The 27,612-nt window shown below is 37.2% G+C and overlaps 1 protein-coding gene across 3 annotated transcripts in view; it reads left to right on the top strand.

The window, feature by feature from the left end:
• LOC133641937 (protein shisa-like-1a) overlaps positions 1-27,612 on the top strand; it is a 152,470-nt gene that overhangs the window by 35,245 nt on the left and 89,613 nt on the right. The window contains exon 1 of one of the 3 annotated variants that reach the window (XM_062036071.1): positions 9,835-9,942. The exons of 1 other annotated variant lie outside the window; for it this stretch is intronic. The gene's annotated coding sequence lies outside the window, so the exon portion shown is untranslated. Of the gene's footprint in view, positions 1-9,834; positions 9,943-13,663; positions 13,888-27,612 lie in introns of those variants that run through there. One more of the 3 variants, XM_062036069.1, reaches the window with a different exon arrangement.

The raw sequence follows: 27,612 nt of genomic DNA, 5'->3' as shown, positions 1-27,612 counted from the left end.
TGAATCAGAATCAGCTTAATTGTCCAGTTATGTTTAACACACATGGAATTTAACTTCAGTAGACTGCGCTCTCTTTGTACAAAATAAACATTAAATATGAACAATTAACTAAAAATATAAACTAGTAATTAAAGACTAATATGTACAAGACTGATGAGACAAGATGACACTTTTACTGTAAATACAAAGCTTTATCACTTGGACTGTTCAACCCCAGGCCACTCTGGTAGCTGAATGTTTTCTACATTTTAAGATTAGGAACCATATGTGGCACTCTGGACATCATTTGTTCATTCATTGGTATTATTTATGTTCTTAACTGGGCCACCCCCATATCTTTATAAATGACATGTCATTTGTAAAGACATGCCAGGCTGACAATAAGATAATGTAAACAACACTGCCAGAGCCGCAATGAGTTTATAGTAGGTGTGTGAATGATCAACAATCAATATTATTGGCAGAAATAGAGGGCCCCAAAATCAAATTTTGCTTAGGGCCCGATGGAGGCTGCCTGAAGACTTTGTTGTCAAAGGGGTGCTGTTTCTCCTTGAGGTGCAGGTAGACAGCTGAGTATAGACCTGAAGACTTTGTTGTCAAAGTAGTGCAGTTTCTCCCTGAGGTGTAGGTAGACAGCTGAGTCTAGACCTGAAGACTTTGTTGTCAAAGGAGTGCTGTTTTTCCCCTGAGGTGCAGGTAGACAGCAGAGTCTTGGCCTGAAGAGTTTGCCCGTCTATGCTGTGCCATGCGTCGGCTTAGTGGTTGTTTTGTTTCCCCAATATATGAATCAGTGTTCATCATTACACTTGATTATTTTGGACTGGTAGTAGTCGATCCACTGCGATCGTTTTGCCACACAATACCTCAATGCTAACAAAGCTAAATTACACTTCAACGACTGTCGTTAGCTTTGACACTAGGATTGTCTTGTTTGCATCAAAACAGTTTTTCTCACTGGTGCCTGGGCGAAACCATCCTTGCCCAGGCACTCCCTCCTGGTTTTGGAATATAAATATTTGGGGTTTTGGCAACAGCTGCGAGACTACAGGTGACCAATCTAAGTCTAATACTAGAGCTGAGCAATCTAAGTCTAAGACTAGATCTGACCAATCTAAGTGTATGAGCATGAACTGAGACAAACCCAACAGTCCAGTTGCGATCGATTAAATGCCCTGAGATTAATATGTAACTATGGTGTTGCTGTAGCTTTTTGGTCATTTGTTCAACTTCTTTAGTCCCTTTTAGGTATTGTCTGTTTAATCAAACAGGCTAGTTACCTGGTGGCCTGTGAGTTCAGTTCCAAAAATATGTGAGAGACTCACATTTTGCAGGAGATTCTTACCAATCAATCAATCAAAGTTTACTTATATAGCCCTTAATCACAAATGTCCCAAAGGGCTGCACAAGCCACAACAAAATCCTTGGCTCAGATCCCACATCAGGGCAAGAAAAAACTCAACACAATGGGAACAACCAGAAACCTTAGAAGGGACCGCAGATGTTGGGACCGTTGCAATGGATGTCGAGTGGATACAGTTAAAAATATGAGAGTCCAGTCCATAGTGGAAACAGCAGGGGATCCCTTCCATGGAAACACGTCGTGGCGCAGAGACATCACCAACTGATGCAAAAGGAGTTGTTCACCCCGGGTCTCGACTTTATAAAGTGAAAGTCCAGTCCATTGGGAGAACAGCAGGGGATCATCTTGAATGGAGACAAGTCAGCAGCGCAGAGACGTCACCAACTGATGCACAGAAAAGTGGTCCATCCTGGGTCCAGACTTTGAACAGCAAGCGCTTCATCTGTGGTCACCTGATAACCTCTCCCTCTTCAACCACTAGAATTATGTCATAGAGACTTTGAGAGAGATCTCTGACTGGCTTTTTCGCAGAAGGTCCTTAAAAACAGCAGAGCGCTTCTGTAACTTTGACAAAATAAATAGACCAAACACAAATGTCTACTGTAAAGGATGCTGTTTCTCCGGAAAATACAAAATAAAAATAATAGTGAAGGGAGAAATACTGCCCCCACCTCCCCAGGCCTTAGCTTTCTGGAAATTATACTTTTTTTGAACTCTTATTAAGCTACCAAAACTTGAATGAATTGAAAAGGTTAAAAAAAACCTTTAAAAGCACAAAATAAAATGTAGCAATTAGCACAGAAGTTAACAACATAACTGTTCTGCTGTCGGAGATAGATAAGTCTGCCCGCAATCAGGGATGGGAATTGATCAGATTTGTCTGGTTCCGATTGGCTTTTGGAGTTTTTCCTTGCCCAGATGTGGGTTCAGAAGAGGGGATGTTGTTGTGGTTTGTGAACCCCTTTTGAGGCACTTGTGATTAAGGGCTATACAAATTAACCTTGATTGACTGATTGATTGATTGATGCCACTTTCGATTCTGCTTTATGATTCGGTTCTTTATCGGTTCTCTTATTAATTCTTATTTGGAAAAAAGAGAACAAAGAGATATTTTGTTTAATTCAAAGGTAACATGACCTTACACAGCCTACAGTGAGGTCTCAAGAGGCGCATACGTAGCACAGAAAAAAAATACCTTTTTTGAAAATATAGGAAGTAAATATTTTTCTCTAGAATTTAACTAAACATATGTGGAAATCACACAATAATTTAGTAACATGTGATATGCAAAGTGAGATATGTCAAGCCATTATTTATAATAATTTTGATGATTACAGCTTACAGGTTGAGTTGAAAATCTCAGAAAATGTGGGGTTTCAAAAAGTGTAATCCCTGATCATCAACATTACGAGCAATAAAGGCTCTCACTTTGCATGTAATGAGTTAATATCACATATTAGTTTCACATTTGAACTTGAATTGCTGACATGAATGGACTTTTACACAATATGAAACATTTTTAATTTCATCTGTATTATATGATGACTGAGTGAAAATATGGTTAGAGGAAAACATGCTGGGCAGCATGGTGGTACAGGGTTTAGTGTATGTGCCTCACAATGAAAAGGTTTGAGGTTTTTCTGTGTGAAGTTTGCATGTTCTCTCCGTGACTGTGTGGGTTCCCTCCGCATGCTTCCTCCCACCTCCAAAAACATGCACCTGGGGATAGGTTGATTGGCAACACTAAATTGGCCCTCGTGTGTGTGAATATATATATATATATATATATATATATATATATATGTGTATATATATATATATATATATATATATATATATATATATATATATATATATATATATATATATATATATATATATATATATATATATATATATATATATATGTGTGTATATATATATGTGTGTATATATATATATATATATATATATATATATATATATATATATATATATATATATATATATATATATATATATATATATATATGTGTGTATATATATGTGTATATATATATATATATATATATATATATATATATATATATATATATATATATATATATATATATATATATATATATATATATATATATATATATATATATATATATATATTAGGGCTGTGAATCTTTGGGTGTCCCACGATTCGATTCAAAATCGATTCTTGGGGTCACGATTCGATTCAAAATCTATTTTTTTTTTCAATTCAACACGATTCTCGATTCAAAAACGATTTTTTCAAAAATTTATTTAAAAAACTTTTTTTTTTTTAAATGAAAACAATACACAACAATACCATAATAATGCAATACAATTTCAAAACCAAACCCGACCCAGCAACATTCAGAATAGCAATAAACAGAGCAATTGAGAGCAATTGAGGACACACAAACATGACACGGAACAATCTAAAAGTAGTGAGACAAAAATGAATGTTATCAACAACAGTATCAATATTAGTAACGATTTCAACATAGCAGTGATTAAAAACCCCTCATTGATATTATCATTACAAGCATTAATAAAAAATAAAAAAAAATAAAAAAAATTAACAATAGTGTCACAGTGGCTTACACTTGTATCACATCTCATAAACTTGACAACACATTGTGTCCAATATTTTCCACAATGATATAATAAGTCATATTTTAGTTTCATTTAATAGTTAAAACAAATGTAAATAATGGATCCCATATTCCAATATATGACTCATTATTATCTAAACTAAATGCAGTTTTTTCTACTGATATCATCTCCATAGCTTGTGTGTACCAGTCAGTATGAGTTGGACTATCAACATCTATCCATTTTTTTTAATATTACCCTTTTTGTTATTATGCATATTGAAAGAAATGCATTTTTACTCTTTGATGACACGTTACTAAATTGATGGAGATCCCCAAGAATACAAGTTTGCAGTGTCATTGGGATATATATATTAAGGACTGTGATTGCTTTTTTTTGTTGTTTTCAACCATAAATCTTTTACTCTCTGACATTCCCACAATAAATGAACAAGAGTTGCCTCGGCTGCCCGACACTTAATACATAACTTGCTATCTACTACACCAATTTTAAACAGCTGAGAAGATGTAAAATACAATCTATTCAATATCTTAAATTGAGTCAGCTTATCGTTAATGCTTCTAAAGGGCTTATTGGCATTTTTCCAAATATCATTCCATGATATGTCTCTATCATCTAAAATGTTTAAGTCCATCATCCATTTCCGAACACATGCATCATTTGCATTTCTAGTGTGGTGTTCATTTATTATTCCATAAAATAGTTTAATTAATTTCTTAAATGTATCTTGATTAAAAAGGGCATCTTCCAGTTCATGGCTATTTAAGGACATACTTTCAGAGGATATGCATTTATTTACAGCGTGTTTTAAAGAGATACAATTTAAAACATTATTTCTGGGCACATTATATTGATCAACTAAATCATTGAACGGTTTAAAAGAGTTTTTATTAATAATATAATGAGGTTTAGTAATACCTCTGTCTTTCCATGTTGTCCATTTAACCACATTTTTATTAATTATGATATTAGGATTGTACCAAAGCGGTTGATTTACAGATGTCATTGGGTTGATTCCTAGTATTTTCTGACACAGTTTTAGAATGTTAAAGCTGGCTTCTATTGGGCTCTGCCTGAATTCATTAGGTATTTTTTTAAATATAATATAAGCTCCCCACATCAATGTCCAAATTCATTAACATATTTTTTCTATGTTGATCCAGTCCTTATCTGCAGAAGAATGAAATAAGTGGCTTGCTTGTTCACAACCGAAGGAGATATAATAATGTAAGAAGTTTGGTAATTGTAGTCCTCCTTTATCTTGTGTACAAGACAACCTTAAGTATGAACAACTGGCCTTATTTCCACACCATATAAAATGTGATATCATTGTACGTATTTTCTGACACAGTTTTAGAATGTTAAAGGTGGCTTCTATTGGGCTCTGCCTCAATTCATTAGGTATTTTTTAAAAATATAATATAAGCTCCCCACATCAATGTCCAAATTCATTAACATATTTTTTTCTATGTTGATCCAGTCCTTATCTGCAGAAGAATGAAATAAGTGGCTTGCTTGTTCACAACCGAAGGAGATATAATAATGTAAGAAGTTTGGTAATTGTAGTCCTCCTTTATCTTGTGTACAAGACAACCTTAAGTATGAACAACTGGCCTTCTTTCCACACCATATAAAATGTGATATCATTGTATGTATTTTCTTAAACCAACTTTTATTAATTAGGACAGGTATCATTTTCAGTATATAATTAACTGCTGGCAGTATACTCATTTTTACTATGTTCACCCAACCTCAAAGTGATATTTGGAGACGTGACCAGCGTTCCATTTTGGATTCTATCTTATTTTTTAAATGTTTAAGATTTAGATCTCTGCTTGTATAAAGGTTTGGTGTAATGTGTACTCCTAGATATATGATTTCTGCCTCTTTCCATTTAATTTTGGAGTTCTGAACTTGTGATTTCTTGCAGTGTTTATTAAGTGGTAATATTTCACATTTGTCCCAATTGACTTTATACCCTGATAAACAGCCATATTCAGTGATGACATTATTGATATAGTGAAGAGAGGAGTTAACATGTGACAGGTAGAGAATTATGTCGTCACAATACATCGATAGCTTATTATACTGAGAGCAAATTTTTATACCATGAATATTATTTTCACTTCTTATTTTTGCAGCTAAGGGTTCAATAACCAAATTAAATAATAATCCAGATGCAGGACATCCCTGTTTTACTCCTCTTTTTGACAAAAAATGTTCTGAAATATGATTATTGGTTATGACTGATGCCACGGGCCTTGTATAAAGCATCTTAATCCATTGTATAAAATTATCTCCAAATCCAAATTTACGTAATGTGCAAAACATAAATGACCGGTTTATGCGGTCGAATGCCTTCTCCACATCAACAGTACATACTGCTGTGGGATAAGGGAGACTTCTAGCATAGTAAATAACATTAAACAATTTCCTTGTATTGTCTGAAGATTGTCGACCTTCCATGAAGCCAGTTTGGTCAGTACGAATTAATTTTCCTATTACATTTGATAATCGTGTGGCTAATAAGATTTTTGCCAAGATTCAAAAGGATTCTCTATTCATTCAATACATAGGATTTCAGCAGGATCTACCCAGTCTGCTGACATGCAAGCAGAGGAGTAGATTTTTGTAAAAAGCTTTATAATTGTAAAGGACAATGTTTTATCAACTGATTGCAATAATGTACATTTGTTTTAACTATTAAATGAACCAAAAATATGACTTATTTTATCTTTGTGAAAATATTGGACAGTGTGTTGTCAAGCTTATGAGATGCGATGCAAGTGTAAGCCACTGTGACACTATTGTTCTTTTTAAAACATTTTTATAAATGTCTAATGATAATGTCAATGAGGGATTTTTAATCACTGCTATGTTGAAATTGTAACTAATATTGATACTGTTGTTGATAATATTCATTTTTGTTTCACTACTTTTGGTTTGTTCTGTGTCGTGTTTGTGTCTCCTCTCAATTGCTCTGTTTATTGCAGTTCTGAGTGTTGCTGGGTTGGGTTTGGAATTGGATTGCATTGTTATGGTATTGCTATGTATTGTTTTGTTGGATTGATCAATTTAAAAAATAAAAAAAAATGTTTTTTTATAAATAATAAAAAAAAATTAAAAAAATCGATTTTTAAAAAATGAGAATCGATTCTGAATCGCACAACGTGAGAATCGCGATTCGAATTCGAATCAATTTTTTTCCCACACCCCTCATATAAATATGTAATATATATATATATATATATATATATATATATATATATATATATATATATATATATATATATATATTTATATATATATATATATATATATATATGCACATATATGCAGTCATGGTCAAGAGTTTACATACACTTGTAAAGAACATAATGTCATGGTTGTCTTGAGTTTCCAATAATTTCTACAACTCTTATTTTTTTGTGATAGAGTGATTGGAGCACATACTTGTTTGTCACAAAAAACATTCATGAAGTTTGGTACTTTTATGAATTTATTATGGGTCTACTGAAAATTTGTTTGTCAAATCTGTTGGGTCAAAAGTATACATACAGCATCTGACATCACATGGACAAAGATAAGACCTTCTGGGGAAAGTTCTGTGGTACATACAATTACATACATACAGTATACAGTATATAAATACATACATATATGCATATATAAATGAATAATATATACACATACAGTATACAGTTTATATATACAGTTTATATACAAACCCCGTTTCCATATGAGTTGGGAAATTGTGTTAGATGTAAATATAAACGGAATACAATGATTTGCAAATCATTTTCAACCCATATTCAGTTGAATATGCTACAAAGACAACATATTTGATGTTCAAACTGATAAACATTTTTTTTTGTGCAAATAATCATTAACTTTTGAATTTATGCCAGCAACACATGACAAAGAAGTTGGGAAAGGTGGCAATAAATACTGATAAAGTGAGGAATGCTCATCAAACACTTATTTGGAACATCCCACAGGTGAACAGGCAAATTGGGAACAGGTGGGTGCCATGATGGGTATAAAAGTAGATTCCATGAAATGCTCAGTCATTCACAAACAAGGATGGGGCGAGGGTCACCACTTTGTCAACAAATGCGTGAGCAAATTGTTGAACAGTTTAAGAAAAACCTTTCTCACCAGCTATTGCAAGGAATTTAGGGATTTCACCATCTACGGTCCGTAGTATCATCAAAGGGTTCAGAGAATCTGGAGAAATCACTGCACGTAAGCAGCTAAACCCGTGACCTTCGATCCCTCAGGCTGTACTGCATCAACAAGCGACATCAGTGTGTAAAGGATATCACCACATGGGCTCAGGAACACTTCAGAAACCCACTGTCAGTAACTACAGTTGGTCGCTACATCTGTAAGTGCAAGTTAAAACTCTACTATGCAAGGCTAAAACCGTTTATCAACAACACCCAGAAAAGCCGTCGGCTTCGCTGGGCCTGAGCTCATCTAAGATGGACTGATACAAAGTGGAAAAGTGTTCTGTGGTCTGACGAGTCCACATTTCAAATTGTTTTTGGAAACTGTGGACGTCGTGTCCTCAGACCAAAGAGGAAAATAACCATCCGGATTGTTATAGGCGCAAAGTTGAAAAGCCAGCATCTGTGATGGTATGGGGGTGTATTAGTGCCCAAGACATGGGTAACTTACACATCTGTGAAAGCGTCATTAATGCTGAAAGGTACATACAGGTTTTGGAGCAACATATGTTGCCATCCAAGCAACGTTACCATGGACGCCCCTGCTTATTTCAGTAAGACAATGCCAAGCCACGTGTTACATCAACGTGGCTTCATAGTAAAAGAGTGCGGGTACTAGAGTGGCCTGCGGTAGTCCAGACCTGTCTCCCATTGAAAATGTGTGGCGCATTATGAAGCCTAAAATACCACAACGGAGACTCCCGGACTGTTGAACAACTTAAGCTGTACATCAAGTAAGAATGCGAAAGAATTCCACCTGAGAAGCTTAAAAAATTTGTCTCCTCAGTTCCAAACGTTTACTGAGTGTTGTTAAAAGGAAAGGCCATGGAACACAGTGGTGAACATGCCCTTTCCAACTACTTTGGCACGTGTTGCAGCCATGAAATTCTCAGTTAATTATTATTTGCAAAAAAATAAAGTTTATGAGTTTGAACATCAAATATCTTGTCTTTGTAGTGCATTCAATTGAATATGGGTTGAAAAGGTTTTGCAAATCATTGTATTCCGTTTATATTTACACCTAACACAATGTCCCAACTCATATGGAAACGGCGTTTGTACATGGCTTGGTGTGGCACCTATTTAAACCTGACAAAGTGAGCAGAAAATGCAATCATGGAATACTTGACCGCTAATAATCCTCCAGTAAAGACAGGGTGGGCATCAATCGGCAACGAACGCACAGTGCTTGTCGAAACGAGAGCCTGTTAAACTTTGCACAAGCTGAGACTTAATGTCAGGTGGGGCAATTTTTATTGATAGTTACACTTTTAGATGTGATTCAACCAGAGCAAGCTTTTTAACCATTTAGGAGCACTTCACATGTTTTTGGGAGCTGTACATGGGCCTTCACCTTCCACATGGATGTGAGTGACAGTTGGTGGCGGTGCGCAGCCTTCAGAATGAAGAGGCGCCATGACAGGTGACTGGACTTGCAGCCTTTGTTGTGTACACAACAGCAAGGACGGAAAGAGCACGTCTTTTAAATATTTCATGGCGCCGTCCTGTGCCATCTGACATTAAAGTTGCCCCCCCCCCCCCACCCCTCCCCCATCAACTTTCTGGCAACATCTGTCCTACAGTCTGACTGGTTTGACAGTGAAACCTTTGCATTGCACCAAATATGCGTCTGATGCGAACCATGTCTCGGAGTACGAACCTTTCATTAATTTATTAATTTTGCATGCCGCTTGAAGCCATTGGGGGCTGCCATTTTGATGACATCGCTTCCTGTACACACGGGTGAGGCCATTTTGAAGATCTTTGACGGCTAGCGGCACTTTTGATGTGTTTATTTCTGCAATTGTTGTACATTTGCGCCGGTCAGAGCGGTGTCCGCGTGTCTTAGAGATCACTTTGTGTGATCAGAAACGCTTTGAATGTGTTCAAACTCTCACAGTCTCGCTGTGTAGCCTCGTGTTGCCAGACAACCACTTTGAGCTAGCATTTTAGCTTGTTAGCCTCCAGCCTCGAGGATTTTATCAGCGAAGGAGACTTTGTTTCGTGATGAGACCGAAAAAGATGCCACGGTGGGCCCTTATTACAGCAGAGGAGAAGATACTACCGGGACACAGGCCGATGAAGGATTGTCTCACACTGCTAGTTTGTGCTAACGCTGGTGGTGACTACGCGAAGCCACTGCTCTTTATCACTTCAAAATTTAAAAATATTACAATATAATATAACGTGTGAATAAATATAATATAAATGTGATATATATACAATATATATATATATATATATATATATATATATATATATATATATATATATATATATATATATATATATATATATATATATATATATATATATAATGCTTACATCATGTATATAAAACCTTAATGGAGGTGTTGGGAATTTTTTTTTAAGTGCTTTAAAGGCAGAATAGAGCGGCTCCTTTAGACTTCATTGTAAGCAGACTTTTGATCACATGTATTTTTAAGATTAAAGATTAAAGTACCAATGATTGTCACACACACACTAGATGTGGTGAAATGTGTCCTCTGCATTTGACCCATCCCCTTGGGGAGCAGTGGGCAGCAGCGGCGCCGCGCCCGGGAATTCATTTTGGTTTCACTATTTAGAATGCATTAAAAAAAATACATCTATCGTTATGTCCTTCATAATGATTGATGTTGTGGTGTTTGGATATATATATACGAGATTTGTCGAGGCTTGAACCAATTGTTCATGTTTACATTGATTCTTATGGGGAACTCTGCATCACTATACGAAGTTTTCGGTTTACAAACCATGTTTACGAACCAAATAAGTCTGTAAATCGAGGTTCCATTGTATTAAACAAAGCTGATGGTGGCCCAAGACTTTTGCACAGTAACTTTTATACACAGACATATAGGCCTGGTAGCATGATGGCAGTTAGCAGTGTTTGGACGCACCAACCCTGACAGCGACAAGCAGTTTCAGTTTGATGCCAGAACCAATTTGTCGTCCACACACACACACACACACACTCAGCGTCGCTCAAACACAAGACTCGAGCGTCACGGAATGAAAATGACTCCTAGCAAACAAAGATTTGATCTAATAGTAGCACATTCTGCTTAATTAGCATGCCTGCCTTTTATTTTGAAGACAAGCCTGTGTGTGAGAAATATGACTAATATTATATCACAGCTGGCTGAGCGCTTGATGACTGAATCTTGTAATTACTGATGTTGAAGCGACACCCTTCAGGTTTGGGCGAGGAAAGTCTATGCTTGGCAACAAGTAACATTTACTGAGGAAAGGACCCTTAAATTTTGCTGGATGATATATTGACCTACAAATTATTGCCTATAAACGATATTATTGTCAACTTTATTGTGAGACTAAATTAAATTATAATAATGCATGAATATCTCTCCCAAATCCATAAACTTGTATTTCTCGTGTAATTTAACATTGTTATTGAAATGTAAACTTTTAAACATCTAAATTAAATAAAACAAACAAAATAATCCAAATAAAATATACTCTGTTAACAGAGTTTTGCACTTGGATAAAAATCCCAACCAAAAGTAATCAAATAGGCTCTGTCTCTGTTAAGGAGGGGGTGAGGGACCTGCAAACTTACAAAATCAAAACAATAAATAAAGTTGTTGTTGTAGTGGATTGTCCGAAGCTTAAGCAGGCAACAAAAGTAGTTTAGTACAACACATTTATTTACCCATTATCAGAAGTGCAGGTTGAATTGAGTTGGCCGTGCAGACAAACCACAAGTTACTCCGGAGCCAACAAGACACACACAAGCCAAAATCACTCCCGAGTTCCGGTCTTCTGCCATTTTTTATATGTCTGTTGTGCGTCATCGTTCCTTATCGAGTGCGTCAATGTCTTGTTTTGCTTTTCCTATCTGTTCCATAACAACTCGAATCCTTTAGACAGTCAACACATTCTATAGACAGGTTGGCACGACTTAATATTCACTTTTGTCCCACAACTGGTCCATTCAATGGCACAAAAATACAAGAGTATTGAAAATGAGCGGACATTCTTAAAAGACAAGAAATATAGGTCAAAAGGTCAGAAATTCTACTACATTGTGACCAAAATTATCACAGTTACCATCAACGTTTCCATCTAACATAGGCTCCACATTTCTGCCAGTGGGTGCTCGGACGGGCGGTAAATCTGACGCTATTTTTCTGAGCATGCGCGGTTTTTGCTTGGTGGTGAGAAATAATTTGCCATCAATCATACGTGGGTGCTCGGCATTGTCCGTGGGTGCTCGGGCCCCAAAGCACCCACGGGATCAGCGCCTATGCTCTCTAAGGTGCGCGCCTGTGCAATTGTGCACGGCAAATATATACCACGCACAAAATCAAATACAAAAATAAGCGCATAACAATTTTCAATGTAACTGACGACACGCGGCTACAACAGATAAAACTGTTTTGGTCATCACTGTTCAACTATTGTAACGTCTGTCGAGACGCTTTAAGGAGGACATCGGTCACTTAATGGAGCAAAGCTCTTTATTATCGGCCACATACTTGCCAACTTGAGACCTCCGAATTCGGGAGATGGGGCCGGGGGGGGAGGACGTTTGGTGGTAGCTGGGGTGTATATTGTAGCCCGGAAGAGTTAGGGCTGCAAGGGATTCTGGGTATTTGCTCTGTTGTGTTTATGTTGTGTTACGGTGCGGATGTTCTCCCGAAATGTGTTTGTCATTCTTGTTTGGTGTGGGTTCACAGTGTGGCGCATATTTGTAACAGTGTTAAAGTTGTTTATAAGGTCACCCTCAGTGTGACCTGTATGGCTGCTGATCAAGTATGTGTTGCAGTCACTGACGTGTGTGTGTTGAAGCCGCATACAACATGTGACTAGGCCGGCACGCTGTTTGTAAGGAGAAAAAGCGGACGCGACGACAGGTTGTAGAGGACGCTAAAGGCAGTGCCATCATGGCACTCCCTCAATATAGTTGTCCGGGTGAAAATCGGGAGAAATTCGGGAGAATGGTTGCCCCGGGAGATTTTCGGGAGGGGCACTGAAATTCGGGAGTCTCCCGGAAAAATCGGGAGGGTTGGCAAGTATGGTCGGCCATAAACACATGACCAAAACATTGGTAAAAAAGTTTCTATCTTGCAAAACTGGTCATTTTCTGCCATACAAACCAGACCAAAGCCAACTTTGTCATATCAACAGCAGCTGCTCGCTCTTTCTCTGGAGGGAAGAGTAAAAACAAGTGGCTTCTTTGCAGAAGGAATGCATGACAGTGAGCTAAACAAGAGCTGATCTCCTTCCAGTGCATCCACTCTCTCTCTCTCTCTCTCTCTCTCTCTCTCTCTCTCTCTCTCTCTCTCTCTCTCTCTCTCTCTCTCTCTCTCTCTCTCTCTCTCTCTCTCTCTCTCGCTCTCTCTCCCTCCCTTTTGTCAGCCTGTGTATCTTTCATCTCGCTCAGCCTCTTGCTCGCTCTTAAGACAGACTCGGCATCATTGAGCTCTGACAGATGGGGAGACATCGCAGAGGAGGAGGACTCAAAGGCCAGTAGAGTCTCTCGTTTGTTTCTTCTCCACACCCGGCTTTTCCTCATGAGCACCTCATCACCATCTTCCCAACCTTGGAGGAAGATGAGGAGGCTCTGCATGTGAGAAGAATCGTAGAGAGAAGGGGAGAAGAGGAGCAACAGGGTGGTTCGAAGCGATCAAGAGGAGGTTTCCTGTTTCTTCATGCTGGAGCAAGGTTCGTATCTTTTAACACTTCCTATGCATCACTTTATTGAAGTGATGATCGTATTAGTCTGTTAAGTTGAAAGGGAGAAGTTGCAAGGCAGCAGCAAGAGAAGGAATCACTGCCGCCTGTAGCTCTGAAACAGACGCTTGGTGGCACATGACAGGGTTTAGGGGTGGAAAGGAGATTCTCTTTGTTCATCCACACAAAAGCCTTCTCCTGAGTCTCATTTTTCTCTCGTACAATCTGGCAGCGGTTGTCAGCTTTTATGATTTGGCGTGACTGTGAGCATTGTTTGGGCCTTGAATGTATATGGAAAGTGCATGTTACGCATGAGGATGTGATGAGTCTTTATCCGTGCGCATAGATGATGCAGATTCCCTGTATGATGGTCTTATCGTTCACAATCATTATGAGAGACAAGAAGACAAAAGTTAATTTTTTTGCATTTTAACTTATAAAAATCGTCTCGTTCTAGGTGGCTAGCAATGCAGCTAATGGGAGCAATCAATTCTACCTCTAAATCACTTTAAAAAAAAAATTCAAAAACTGTCAACAATACTTCATTTACGTTCTGTAACCTTTATAATAACCAAACTGTAGCAACATTGTAATTGTAAGAGTGAACACTGAGGAACTCTTTTTCCAGCGTACTAACACATCGGCGTGCTACGGTATTAGCTGTTAAAGCTAACTATGGCAAGAGATAAGTTGGCTTCTACAACAACACGAAACACGTTTGAGTTTGTAATACAAAACACTGTGATAGAACACCAATCTGTACTGGGTGAAAAATATGAACAATCATATTACAGTATCTGTAAAGTATTATTTCATGTTTTGTTTGTACACAGCTAGCCAGACAGAGTATATACTGTAGTTGTAATAACACACATGACGTGATGTATGTTACTACATTATATATATATATATATATATATATATATATATATATATATATATATATATATATATATATATATATATATATATATATATATATATACACTACCGTTCAAAAGTTTGGGGTCACCCAAACAATTTTGTGGAATAGCCTTCGTTTCTAAGAACAAGAATAGACTGTCGAGTTTCAGATGAAAGTTCTCTTTTTCTGGCCATTTTGAGCGTTTAATTGACCCCACAAATGTGATGCTCCAGAAACTCAATCTGCTCAAAGGAAGGTCAATTTTGTAGCTTCTGTAACGAGCTAAACTGTTTTCAGATGTGTGAACATGATTGCACAAGGGTTTTCTAATCATCAATTAGCCTTCTGAGCCAATGAGCAAACACATTGTACCATTAGAACACTGGAGTGATAGTTGCTGGAAATGGGCCTCTATACACCTATGTAGATATTGCACCAAAAACCAGACATTTGCAGCTAGAATAGTCATTTACCACATTAGCAATGTATAGAGTGTATTTCTTTAAAGTTAAGATTAGTTTAAAGCTATCTTCATTGAAAAGTACAGTGCTTTTCCTTAAAAAATAAGGACATTTCAATGTGACCCCAAACTTTTGAACGGTAGTGTATATATATATATATATATATATATATATATATATATATATATATATATATATATATATATATATATATATATATATATATATATATATATATATATATATATATATATATAAATATATATATACACTATATATATATATATATATAATATATATATATATATATATATATATATATATATATATATATATATATATATATAATATATATATACTATATATATTATATTTATATATATATATATATATATATATATATATATATATACCTACTCAGTGGCTTAGTGGTTAGAGTGTCCGCCCTGAGATGGGACCCATTACCTCCCTGCTTGGCACTCAGCATCAAGGGTTGGAATTGGGGGTTAAATCACCAAAAATGATTCCCAGGTCGTGGCACTGCAGCTGCCCACTGCTCCCCTCACCTCCCAGGGGGTGAACAAGGGGATGGGTCAAATGCAGAGAGAAAATTTCACCACACCTAGTGTGTGTGACAATCATTGGTATTTTAAGTTATATATATATATATATATATATATATATATATATATATATATATATATATATATATATATATATATATATATATATATATATATATATATATATATATATACTTGCAGTCTGTATATTGTACATATTACATATTGTTATGAAGGTGTCTGTTACTACATTATATATACAGTATACTTGCAGTGTGTATATTGCACATATTACATATTGTTATGAAGGTGTCTGTTAATATATAATATATATATACAGTATATACTTGCAGTGTGTATATAAAACATGTTACATATAATTATGAAGGTGTCTGTTACTACATTATATATACTTGCAGTGTGTACCTATATACCTATACTGTATATACCTTTTATATACATATATACCTATATGTATATATATATATACCTATAATGTATATATATATATATATATATATATATATATATATATATATATATATATATATATATATATATATATATATATATATATATATATATATACATACACACTACCGTTCAAAAGTTTAGGGTCACCCAAACAATTTTGTGGAATAGCCTTCATTTCTAAGAACAAGAATAGACTGTCGAGTTTCAGATGAAAGTTCTCTTTTTCTGGCCATTTTGAGCGTTTAATTGACCCCACAAATGTGATGCTCCAGAAACTCAATCTGCTCAAAGGAAGGTCAGTTTTGTAGCTTCTGTAATGAGCTAAACTGTTTTCAGATGTGTGAACATGATTGCACAAGGGTTTTCTAATCATCAATTAGCCTTCTGAGCCAATGAGCAAACACATTGTACCATTAGAACTCTGGAGTGATAGTTGCTGGAAATGGGCCTCTATACACCTGTGTAGATATTGCACCAAAAACCAGACATTTGCAGCTAGAATAGTCATTTACCACATTAGCAATGCATATCAATCAATCAATCAATCAATGTTTATTTATATAGCCCTAAATCACAAGTGTCTCAAAGGGCTGTACAAGCCACAACGACATCATCGGTACAGAGCCCACATACGGGCAAGGAAAACTCACCCCAGTGGGACGTCAATGTGAATGACTATGAGAAACCTTGGAGAGGACCCCCCCCTAGGGGATAGAGTGTATTACTTTAAAGTTAAGACTAGTTTAAAGTTATCTTCATTGAAAATAAGGACATTTCAATGTGACCCCAAACTTTTGAACGGTAGTGTATATATAGGTATACAGTCGTGGTCAAAAGTTTACATACACTTGTAAAGAACATAATGTCACAACTGTCTTGAGTTTCCAATAATTTCTACAACTCTCACGTTTTTGTGATAGAGTGATTGGAGCACATACTTGTTTGTCACAAAAAACATTCATGAAGTTTGGTTCTTTTATGAATTTATTATGGGTCTACTGAAAATGTAACCAAATCTGCTGAGTCAAAAGTAAACATACAGCAATGTTAATATTTGGTTACATGTCCCTTGGCAAGTTTCACTGGAATAAGGCGCTTTTGGTAGCCATCCACAAGCTTCTGGCAAGCTTCTGCGTGAATTTTTGACCACTCCTTGTGACAAAATTGGTGCAGTTCAGCTAAATGTGTTGGTTTTCTGACATGGACTTGCATTGTCCACACGTTTAAGTCAGGACTTTGGGAAGGCCGTACTAAAACCTTCATTCTAGCCTGATTTAGCCATTTCTTGACCACTTTTGACGTATGTTCCTGATGGAACACCCAACTGCGCCCAAGACCCAACCTCCGGGCTGATGATTTTAGGTTGTCCTGAAGAATTTGGAGGTAATCCTCCTTTTTCATCGTCCCATTTACTCTCTGTAAAGCACAAGTTCCATTGGCAGCAAAACGGGCCCAGAGCATAATACTACCACCACCATGCTTGACGGTGGGCATGGTGTTCTTGGGATTAAAGGCCTCACCTTTTCTCCTCCAAACATATTGCTGGGTATTGTGGCCAAACAGCTAAATTTTTGTTTCATCTGACATCACATGGACAAAGATAAGACCTTCTGGATGAAAGTTCTGTGGTCAGATGAAACAAAAATTTAGCTGTTTGGCTATATATATATATATATATATATACCTATACTGTGTATACCTCTATATACCTATACAGTACATACCTATACTGTTTATGCCTTTATTTATATATATATATATATATATATATATATATATATATATGTATATGTATATATATATATATATATATATATATATATATATATATATATATATATATATATATATATATATATATATATATATATATATATATATGTATATATATATATATATATATATATATATATATACATACACATACATACTGTATATATACATACACATACATACTGTATATATATATATATATATATATACATACTGTATATATATATATATGTATAAAGGCATATACAGTATAGATATAAACAGTACAGTGGCGTGCCGTCACTAGAGGCAGGGGAGGCAGGGCCTCACCTGCCGTCATGGAAAGAAAAAAAATGTAAAGAGAAAAAAATAATACTTAAATTGTTATATTTATCCAGTGATTATACTAAAGTTATTTTCCATTTAACTTCACCAGTTTTAGATTATTTTTATTTTTATTTTCACATTTGCCGTTCAAATACTGAGAAGAGACGGTGCGGTGATCAGCAGCCAGTTGAGGCACGTCACAGCGTTGTGCCTCAACATGGATTGTGCACAATGACTCGGCTAACTGCTGAGCTGCTGTGCAGTGAGACTGTATTACTATATGAATTATATCAGCTAACTAAACTATGGCATAGTTTAGTTAGCTGAGGTATATAATGTACAGTGTATTTTGTCAACAACTGTATGTGTGTAACATATTTCTTGTGCTGAGCATTCATAAATCTGCTGCAAAAGACGTACTGGTTGAGGCTCGCAGTAAACCGGCCTCCTGGTGGTAGAGGGCGGTAGTGATCACAGAGATCATTCCTCGGCCGCAGAAGAAAAAAAAAAAAAAAAAAGTTTGCAAGCTATTGTTTATTTCCTCTAGCCTGGACTTTTATTAAAAACATGGAGGATCACATATGTAAAATAAAACAGTTTTCTAAACTGGTCTTTCAATGGAAGCAGGAGGTAATAATTAAAGGTAGACCAACGCCGGAGCTAAAAGGTTTGCTTTTGACTTCGGGACAGAAGACCCGTTCTTTTCAAACGGCGTGGTACACACGCAAAGGCTGTCCAGCAAGAAAGGTAAGACCATAATAATGTTTTTTTTATTAAATGTGCTTTTTTGTGTACTACAGTTGTGTAAAGAATGATGGTATGAGCTTTTAAACATAACCCGTTAACTGCTGCCAATCACATGGTGAATAAGATACTATTTAGGGTTCATATGTTTGTAAATCTGACTGTGATGATGCAGTACCTCACCAGACATTAACCTCACCGCACGCCACTGATACAGTATACACCTTTATATACATATATACCTATACGTATATACATATATACCTATATGTGTGTGTGTATATATATATATATATATATATATATATATATATATATATATATATATATATATATATATATATATATATATATATATATATATATATATATATATATATATATATATATATATTATATATCTGCATTCTCAGAACTCAGGCTTATTAGTGATTCCCAGAGCCCAAAAAAAGTCTGCGGACTTTAGAGTGTTTTCTATTCGGGCTCCAGTACTCTGGAATGTTCTAGCAGTAACAGTTAGAGATGCTGCCAGTAGAAGCATTTAAGTCCCATCTTAAAACTAATTTGTATACTCTAGCCTTTAAAAAGACCCCCTTTTTAGACCTGTTGATCTGCCGTCTCTTTTCTTTTCTGCTCTGCCCCCCTCTCCTCCGTGGAGAGGTTATCAGGTGACCATAGATGAAACGCTAGCTGTTCAAAGTTGGGATCCGCTCCTCTGTGCATCAGTTGGGGATGTCTCTGCGCCCCGACGTGTCTCCATTCAAGATGATCCCCTGCTGGCCCTGCTATGGACTGGACTCTCACATTATTAACTAGATCCACTCGACATCCATTGCACCACACCAGAGACTGGGGCAGGGCGACCCAGCAGATGGTGTCCGGTGCAAACATGGATGGCTATGGCCGAAAGGCTCCCCTGAGACAGATCCAAAAGTCCCCAAAAAGCAGCAACAAAGTCACAAATGTGCCACCCCTCTTTACGCAGTCCAGAAGGGGTCCGAACCAAAATATAATATTTACATATATTGATCATTTTAAGCATTCGGCGGTCCATTAATTTTAAAAACGCATCGCGATGTTCGTATTTCTTTCCAACAACCTCACTGATTATTACTGACTACAGACTTCTTGAGCCAGAAAACGTAATTAAACATCACTTACTGTACAATGTCTGCTGTCATTAGGATGACGACTGCTAGGATGTTCATATATTCCTATTTAGATGTAATGTGAAGAGCGACCGTGCCGGCAACTTTAGGTTCTAGGTTCAATCCCTGCTTCCGCCATCCTAGTCACTGCCATTGTGACACTTTACCCACCTGCTCCCAGTGTCTCCCACACTGATTTAAAATGTAGCTTAAAGAAGTAGATAATGGGTTTCAGTATTTAAAGCGTGTTTAGTCTCTAGAGAAAAGCACTATATAATTCAATTCAATTCAATTCAATAATCCTCAAGAAGAAAGAGGGTGGAACCAAGTATCTTTTCGTGTCTTTCTCGCCATTTCTGAGTCTAAATTGGATGCCAAAGTTGACCAACTCGTCAGATTATGTTTTCACCCTCCTGCTATCCAGGTGTGAGGCATTATTTATGATCTGAAATAAACTTTCCAGCTCTGAGGCGTGAAAGCGGCTGACCGCTGATGTCAATACAGCAAGACAAGCTGTCCGCTTGCTCTGATCATGGCGCCGCTATAAATAGTTTGTCTGCGTTAGCGCTTATAATAACAATATCACTAATACTTGGTTAATATTCAAGTCACCAGGTGTAAATGGAGTATTGTTGGCACTTTTTGAATGTTGTTGTAGAGGAATTTATGGGCGGAATAGAGGACCTCTCATTGACTCTGTTATAAGCGGACCTTTATTTACTTTATTTAGTATTTATAATGCATTCAAAAATACATCTATCGTCATGTCTTTCATAATGATTGCGAACCAGAGGCAAAATTGGAAAAAAAAGTGCAGCTCCTCTTTAAAAATGTAAATAACAAGGACACTAGTGATCTGGCAGCTCTGCTGCCGCCTGTCTGCTTTTTGTTGCAGTGCCTGGTTTCTGGGTCACAAGGTGGAGTTACCTGTGCGCAAGCCCGATACTCATTTCCTCCTGACTACTTAAGGTCTCCTTTTCATTCACTCGGGGCCAGTAGATTCCTGATGGTTCACCCTTCCAGTCGCGTTCATTGTCTCTGCTTTGGCTCCACTCACTCTTCTTGTTCCTGTGGCTCTGGTCCGTCTAGTGTTGTCTGTTTCCTCTCCTCAACTTCTGTGTGCATCGCTTGTTATTTTTCCTCACTCCTTTTTGAGTGCTCTTTTTTCTTGTAATTCTTATTTCTTCTCTGCATTGAGGTCCTACCTAAAGCCGATCGTGACATACACAAGATGCTAGTGTTACATTAATTTGTTCGATAAATTAAAATGCTGAATTGAACACAAATAAAACATCAGTAAAGATTTCAGAATTCAAAAGATCTACATGCAGTAAATAATAAACTATAGTTCACATTAGATAGTTTTAAAATAAAACATTGGTGATATTATTTTGTAATTTTCAAAAATGTTATTTATTTAAACAGTAATGTATTTTTGTTGATTTGTTTAAATAATTTCATTAAAAAATCTGACGTTTTATTAGTTGTAAATTAAAAGAAATGTTTATTTATCTGTTAAAAAAAACGTGTTCCTATTATATGTATTTTGCGGCTAATGTTAAAAAATCAAGTGATTTTTTTTCCCATACATTTTGCGTGTATTTTTATCGACTAATGTATGTCTGAAATGTACTGATGGCAATTGATTCGGCTCATTGTCTGAATCCGCAAAGACAAAGTGGCCTCATCCAGCCGCCCAATTAGTGACACCAGTGCTAGTGGAATAATTAGCACCGACAACGCAAAATAAGCAGCTGCTGTTGCCAGCGAGCCAGCCCTCCTGGTACTGTACTACAGTCTGATTTACTATTTAATGCTGCAGAAAACTGCTCTGATTCAGTTGATCTTGTCTATCATGGTGACGTGTCTCTGTTCAACTGTGTGTGTGTGTGTATGTATGTGTGTGTGTGTGTGTGTGTGTGTGTGTGTGTGTGTGTGTGTGTGTGTGTGTGTGTGTGTGTGTGTGTGTGTGTGTGTGTGTGTGTGTGTGTGTGTGTGTGTGCGTGTGTGTGCGTGTGTTAATATGAATTTATGACCATTTGCCAGCGCTGTATCGTGGAAATGTGTGTTTGTTAGACAGTGTAAGAAAGAGCGGGCGACTGACCGATGGAGTGTTTGATGCTGCTTCTCTTCCACATCAGGATCCGCCCATTGTAGGATATAATGTAGCTGAGGGAATCTCACGCATAGAAGCTAAAGGGTCTGTAAATTGTAGCGTGTAAATTTTTTTATTGAAAGATTGTAAACTAGCATGCATTTAAAGCTTGGTCACAGAATCTTTTAGGGAATAATCCATTCAGGAAGACGCCCTTAGATAGCTTCAGGTCCAGCTTTCAAACATAGATCATCCAGAGAGCGCTTGCTTTTGTCCCCAGGACAATGGGGAACCTAAAGGATAGCAGCGATTGGATTTTAGGAGGAAGTGTAAACACGACATCTGGTAGGAGTAGAGATCAGGGGTCGGCAGTCACCCGACTCAATTTAGTAAAGGGACAAATGTCTGCATTTGTACAAATAAACTAGGTGTTGCCCAAACTGGCCGGCCAGAAGGCTAGAACAACAAAGAGCAAGTATTTTCATGTAAAATGTATTTAGGGAGAAGTTCCCCTAAAAGAGAGAGAGAGTGTTAGGTTCAAACCCGGTTTGACATCTATTAAACAGACAAGAGACAAAGAATCAAACAGAGACAGAATCAAATTTGGACTCAATTGAGGAGATGCCATGTTGACACTGTACCCTCTACAGTGTCACCCATGCTCTCCCGAAGGAAGGTCTCGTCTCCTCTTTTATTTTAGATATTCAATGTTCACGCACCAACACGTCACCGCAGGTATAGGAAGTATGCAAAACAGTCACTGTTCTTGGTCACATCGAAGACAAAAGGAAAGGATGTCTCGGCCTCGGCTCATCCTGGCTCCAGCTACATCAAGAGGGCAGCGGGTCGTAAATAGCGTTGCCCTCGGTTACCAAATAGTTCAGAGACAGTTCCTCAGGAAGTTTGGGAAGATCTTGCCATCTGTCCGCTTTGAAGTTCTTGGTCCAGCTGTGCCGGCTAGCTGAGGACAATGGCTAACACCTCCCGTCTCCTTCCATCGTATACCTGTCGCATCCTCCAAAGCCCCCGCTTGGTACAACAAAGACATCTCTCATCGTGCCTACAGGAAAACCCATAGAGTGGAAAGTTTTTTGATATATTACATACAATTTTTCTGACAGAGAGAGAGAGATATTTTCATTTGGCTAACATCTCCCTCAGGTCTGCTGCAGCACCTGTAATTGTAAGTACTTGTTTGATCAAATAAATGCCTTTTGTTCAACGTTTCCTCACCGGCGTCATATCTGGTCCATTCACGCCACCAAGTCGTCCTCAGGTCCGGACGAGAATGGCAAGACCAGCTAAATACAACAAAGCACACACCCTCTATAATGCATATTGGATCTGGAGGGGCAAATCTTTTGCAGAATATGAAACAAATGCACATGTTCATTTTGGTTTTGGAATATTTTAGTTATGTCTCATCATATATCACGAAAGATGCCCAGTCAGTTCCTTACTTTTTACCTCCGCGAGGAGGTGATGCGATTGTCGGGTTGTTTCAGTTAGTCAGTTAGTTATTTAGTTGGCTGGTTAGTTCGTTAGCATCATAAAGTACAAAACCTTCAGAAAATGTCCTTAAAGGCCTACTGAAACCCACTACTACCAACCACGCAGTCTGATAGTTTATATATCAATGATGAAAGCTTAACATTGCAACACATGCCAATACGGCCGGGTTAACTTATAAAGTGCAATTTTAAATTTCCCGGAAAACTTCCGGCTGAAAACGTTTCGATATGATGACGTTTGCGCGTGACGTCAACAGTTGAAGCGGAAGTATTCGGAGCCCATTGAATCCAATACAAAAAGCTCTGTTTTCGTCTCAAAATTCCACAGTATTCTGGACATCTGTGTTGGTGAATCTTTTGCAATTTGTTTAATGAACAATGGAGACTGCAAAGAAGAAAGTTGTAGGTGGGATCGGTGTATTAGCGGCTGGCTGTAGCAACACAACCAGGAGGACTTACTTGGATAGCAGACGCGCTAGCCGACGCTAGCCGCCAACCGCACGGATGATCGGGTGAAGTCCTTCGTCCTTCCGTCGATCGCTGGAATGCAGGTGAGCACGGGTGTTGATGAGCAGATGAGGGCTGGCTGGCATAGGTGGAGCGCTAATGTTTTTATCATAGCTCTGTGAGGTCCCGTTGCTAAGTTAGCTTCAATGGCGTTGTTAGCAACGGTTAATGCTTCGCCAAGCTGGAAAGCATTAACCGTGTATTTACATGTCCAGGGTTTAATAGTATTGTTGATTTTCTGTCTATCCTTCCAGTCAGGGGTTTATTTCTTTTGTTTATATCTGCATTTGAGCCCGATGCTATCACGTTAGCTCCGTAGCTGAAGTGTTTCGCCGATGTATTGTCGTGGAGATAAAAGTCACTGTGAATGTCCATTTCGCGTTCTCGACTCTCATTTTCAAGAGGATATAGTATCCGAGGTGGTTTAAAATACAAATCCGTGATCCACAATAGAAAAAGGAGAGAGTGTGGAATCCAATGAGTCCTTGTACCTAAGTTACGGTCAGAGAGAAAAAAGATACGTTCTGCACTGCACGCTAGTCCTTCACTTTCACGTTCCTCATCCACGAATCTTTCATCCTCGCTCAAATTAATCGTCGCTTTCTCGGTCCGAATCTCTCTCGCTGCTGGTGTAAACAATAGGAAAATGTGAGCAGCCCTTCCTCCGGTGTCGTCACGCTACTTCCGGTTGGGGCAAGGCTTTTTTTTATCAGAGACCAAAAGTTGCGAACTTTATCGTCGTTGTTCTATACTAAATCCTTTCAGCAAAAATATGGCAATATCGCGAAATGATCAAGTATGACACATACAATGAATCTGCTATCCCCGTTTAAATTAAAACAATTCATTTCAGTAGGCCTTTAATGGGACAAATAACAAGTCAGTACATTCTGGGGCTGATCCAGATTATTTCTATAACATTACCTTTACCTTTTGAGTCTCTACTTCCGTGTGTGTGTGTGTGTGTGTGTGTGTGTGTGTGTGTGTGTTCTTGCCCACCTATCCAACAGGGGACTATGGCGTCGTAACACCTTCACGAACAGGGGACCGCCGAGCCAAGAGGGGACATTTTTCAGGTCCCCTCTTGGTCATGCCTTAAATCAAGCTAAAAATATGCCTAAAACATTTTTGTGCATTTTCTCAACTTTTGCCAAGAGGGGACCTGAAAGTGTGTGAGTGTTTAGTCCATACTTGGCAGCGCCTCTGCTGGCCAGAGCTGGAAGTTCATGCCCAATTCACACACGTCGCTTCAAACACTCTATTGTGTGAACGGCCTGCAGCCTCAGACTTAATTTAGAGTTATTTGGACACTAGGGGAACATATTCTAAGTAACAAAGACTTAATTTAGAGTTATTTGGACACTAGTGGAACATATTCTAAGTAACAAAGACTTAATTTAGAGTTATTTGGACACTACGGGGACCATGTTCTAAGTAATAAAGACTTAATTTAGAGTTATTTGGACACTAGGGTTATTCAGATTGTAGAGGGCTGTTAAACATCCTACTTAGTAAAGAAAACCAGTCTCTTCAAACATGCAAACAACAAAATATGAAGGCTCAGCTTAAAAGTTCCACACTTTTTTTGCATGTAATGACTGTTAGCTATTACAAAATGACAAGTCCCTTCTTAGATAGCGTGGTGCGACATTCACACTCCTGCTTTTATGAAAAGAGGAAATAACTATATATACTGTAAGGAAAAGATAATAATTTCAACTAATGTAATAATAATTCGTCAAACTTGATTTGTTAGTGTGTTTTTAGGAATAGAACAGTCCAACAAAAACCTATCTATTAATTTGTATCAATAAACAAATATTTAAAAACATTTACAATTTCGTCAGTCCCCAATCTACATTTAAAGAAATGCATTAGAATTGTTGATTTGCATTACAGAAAATGGTCCACACTTATACTGTATGGAATGACAGGGGTCCACTGTTGGCTGATACATAATGACAGAAGTTCCCTCTTAGATAGCATAGAGTGACATTCACACTCCAACATGGATGAGTAAGAAATGAATAAGCAAAATGGATAGAGAGAGATTCTTAAGAGATAATAAGAATCTTATTATGATATATATATATAGTGTTATTTCGCAAGTAAAGTTGCCCCAACAATGTTGTCATTGTGGCTTTTTGAGTGAGTTGTATTTACAGCTTATATATCTATAAGTTATATATCTAAGAATAGCAACAACAGAACTTGCTATTTTGGATATTGCCAGAGAACAATTTAGCATGGTATATAGGACAGAGGCCCAGAAATCATAAGTTTGTCTGAGATACAACAGACAAGTCAGCCAGAGGATGGCTTAATTTCACAAAAGACATGAACACAAATTTCAAAAACAAAGGTTTTTGTTTTTTTACAACTACGAACTTGTGTGCTTAGTCTACAGCTAAAGGAATGCATTGTGTCTGTTGATTTACATAACATAACTTTTTTTGTATGTAATGACAGAGGTCCACTGTTGGCTATTACAAAATGACACAAGTCCCTTCTTAGATAGCGTGGAGCGACATTCACACTCCTGCTTTTATGAATGGAGGAAATAACAAAAATCTATTGTAACGAAAAGATAGTAACTCAAGTAAATCTCAACTATTGTCATATTTATTCGTCCAGCACAATGTTAATATGTTTTTGTAACAGAATCTAAATGCTCAGCTTTAATGGATTGCTTAACCATTGTCAAGTATGACACTGTATTAAATAAAGGGCTACCCAGAAGGCAAAGGACCAGTCAGCTAGATGGCTTAATTTCACAAAAGACATGAACACTGACTTGTTATCATGTGAAAAAGAAATCAGAATCAGGTTAAATGCAAAAGTTTTATATCCATAATGCAAGCTCCCAGTATTCAGGTACATAACATTGATGATCCATAATGCAAGCTCCCAGTATTCAGGCACTTTACATTAATGCTCCATAGTGCAAGCTCCCAGTATTCAGCAGTTAATTTAGATTATTGGTCTTCTATTGGCACAAGTTCCTCTTTATAGACTTTATTTTGTTGTGCATGAAGTATTTCACTACTTTCCAGTCTCTTCCACTATCCCTTAGCCCCGGATTTCCAATCAAGAATCTTTGACAGTCAGTTTTTCCAGGGATCTTCATTTGCTTCAGAAAGTCCTTGAAATGATGTTCAACAGCTTGTCTCTCGGTCTTTGACAAAGGTCTTCTGGGTTTCGCTATAAATAAATTGAGAAAGTAATTAATG

Source organism: Entelurus aequoreus, linkage group LG24 (assembly GCF_033978785.1).
Source record: "Entelurus aequoreus isolate RoL-2023_Sb linkage group LG24, RoL_Eaeq_v1.1, whole genome shotgun sequence".
Classification (NCBI taxonomy): Eukaryota; Metazoa; Chordata; class Actinopteri; order Syngnathiformes; family Syngnathidae; genus Entelurus; species Entelurus aequoreus.
Note: the sequence above shows the minus strand (reverse complement) of the source record. Positions and strands in the feature narration are given on the sequence as shown.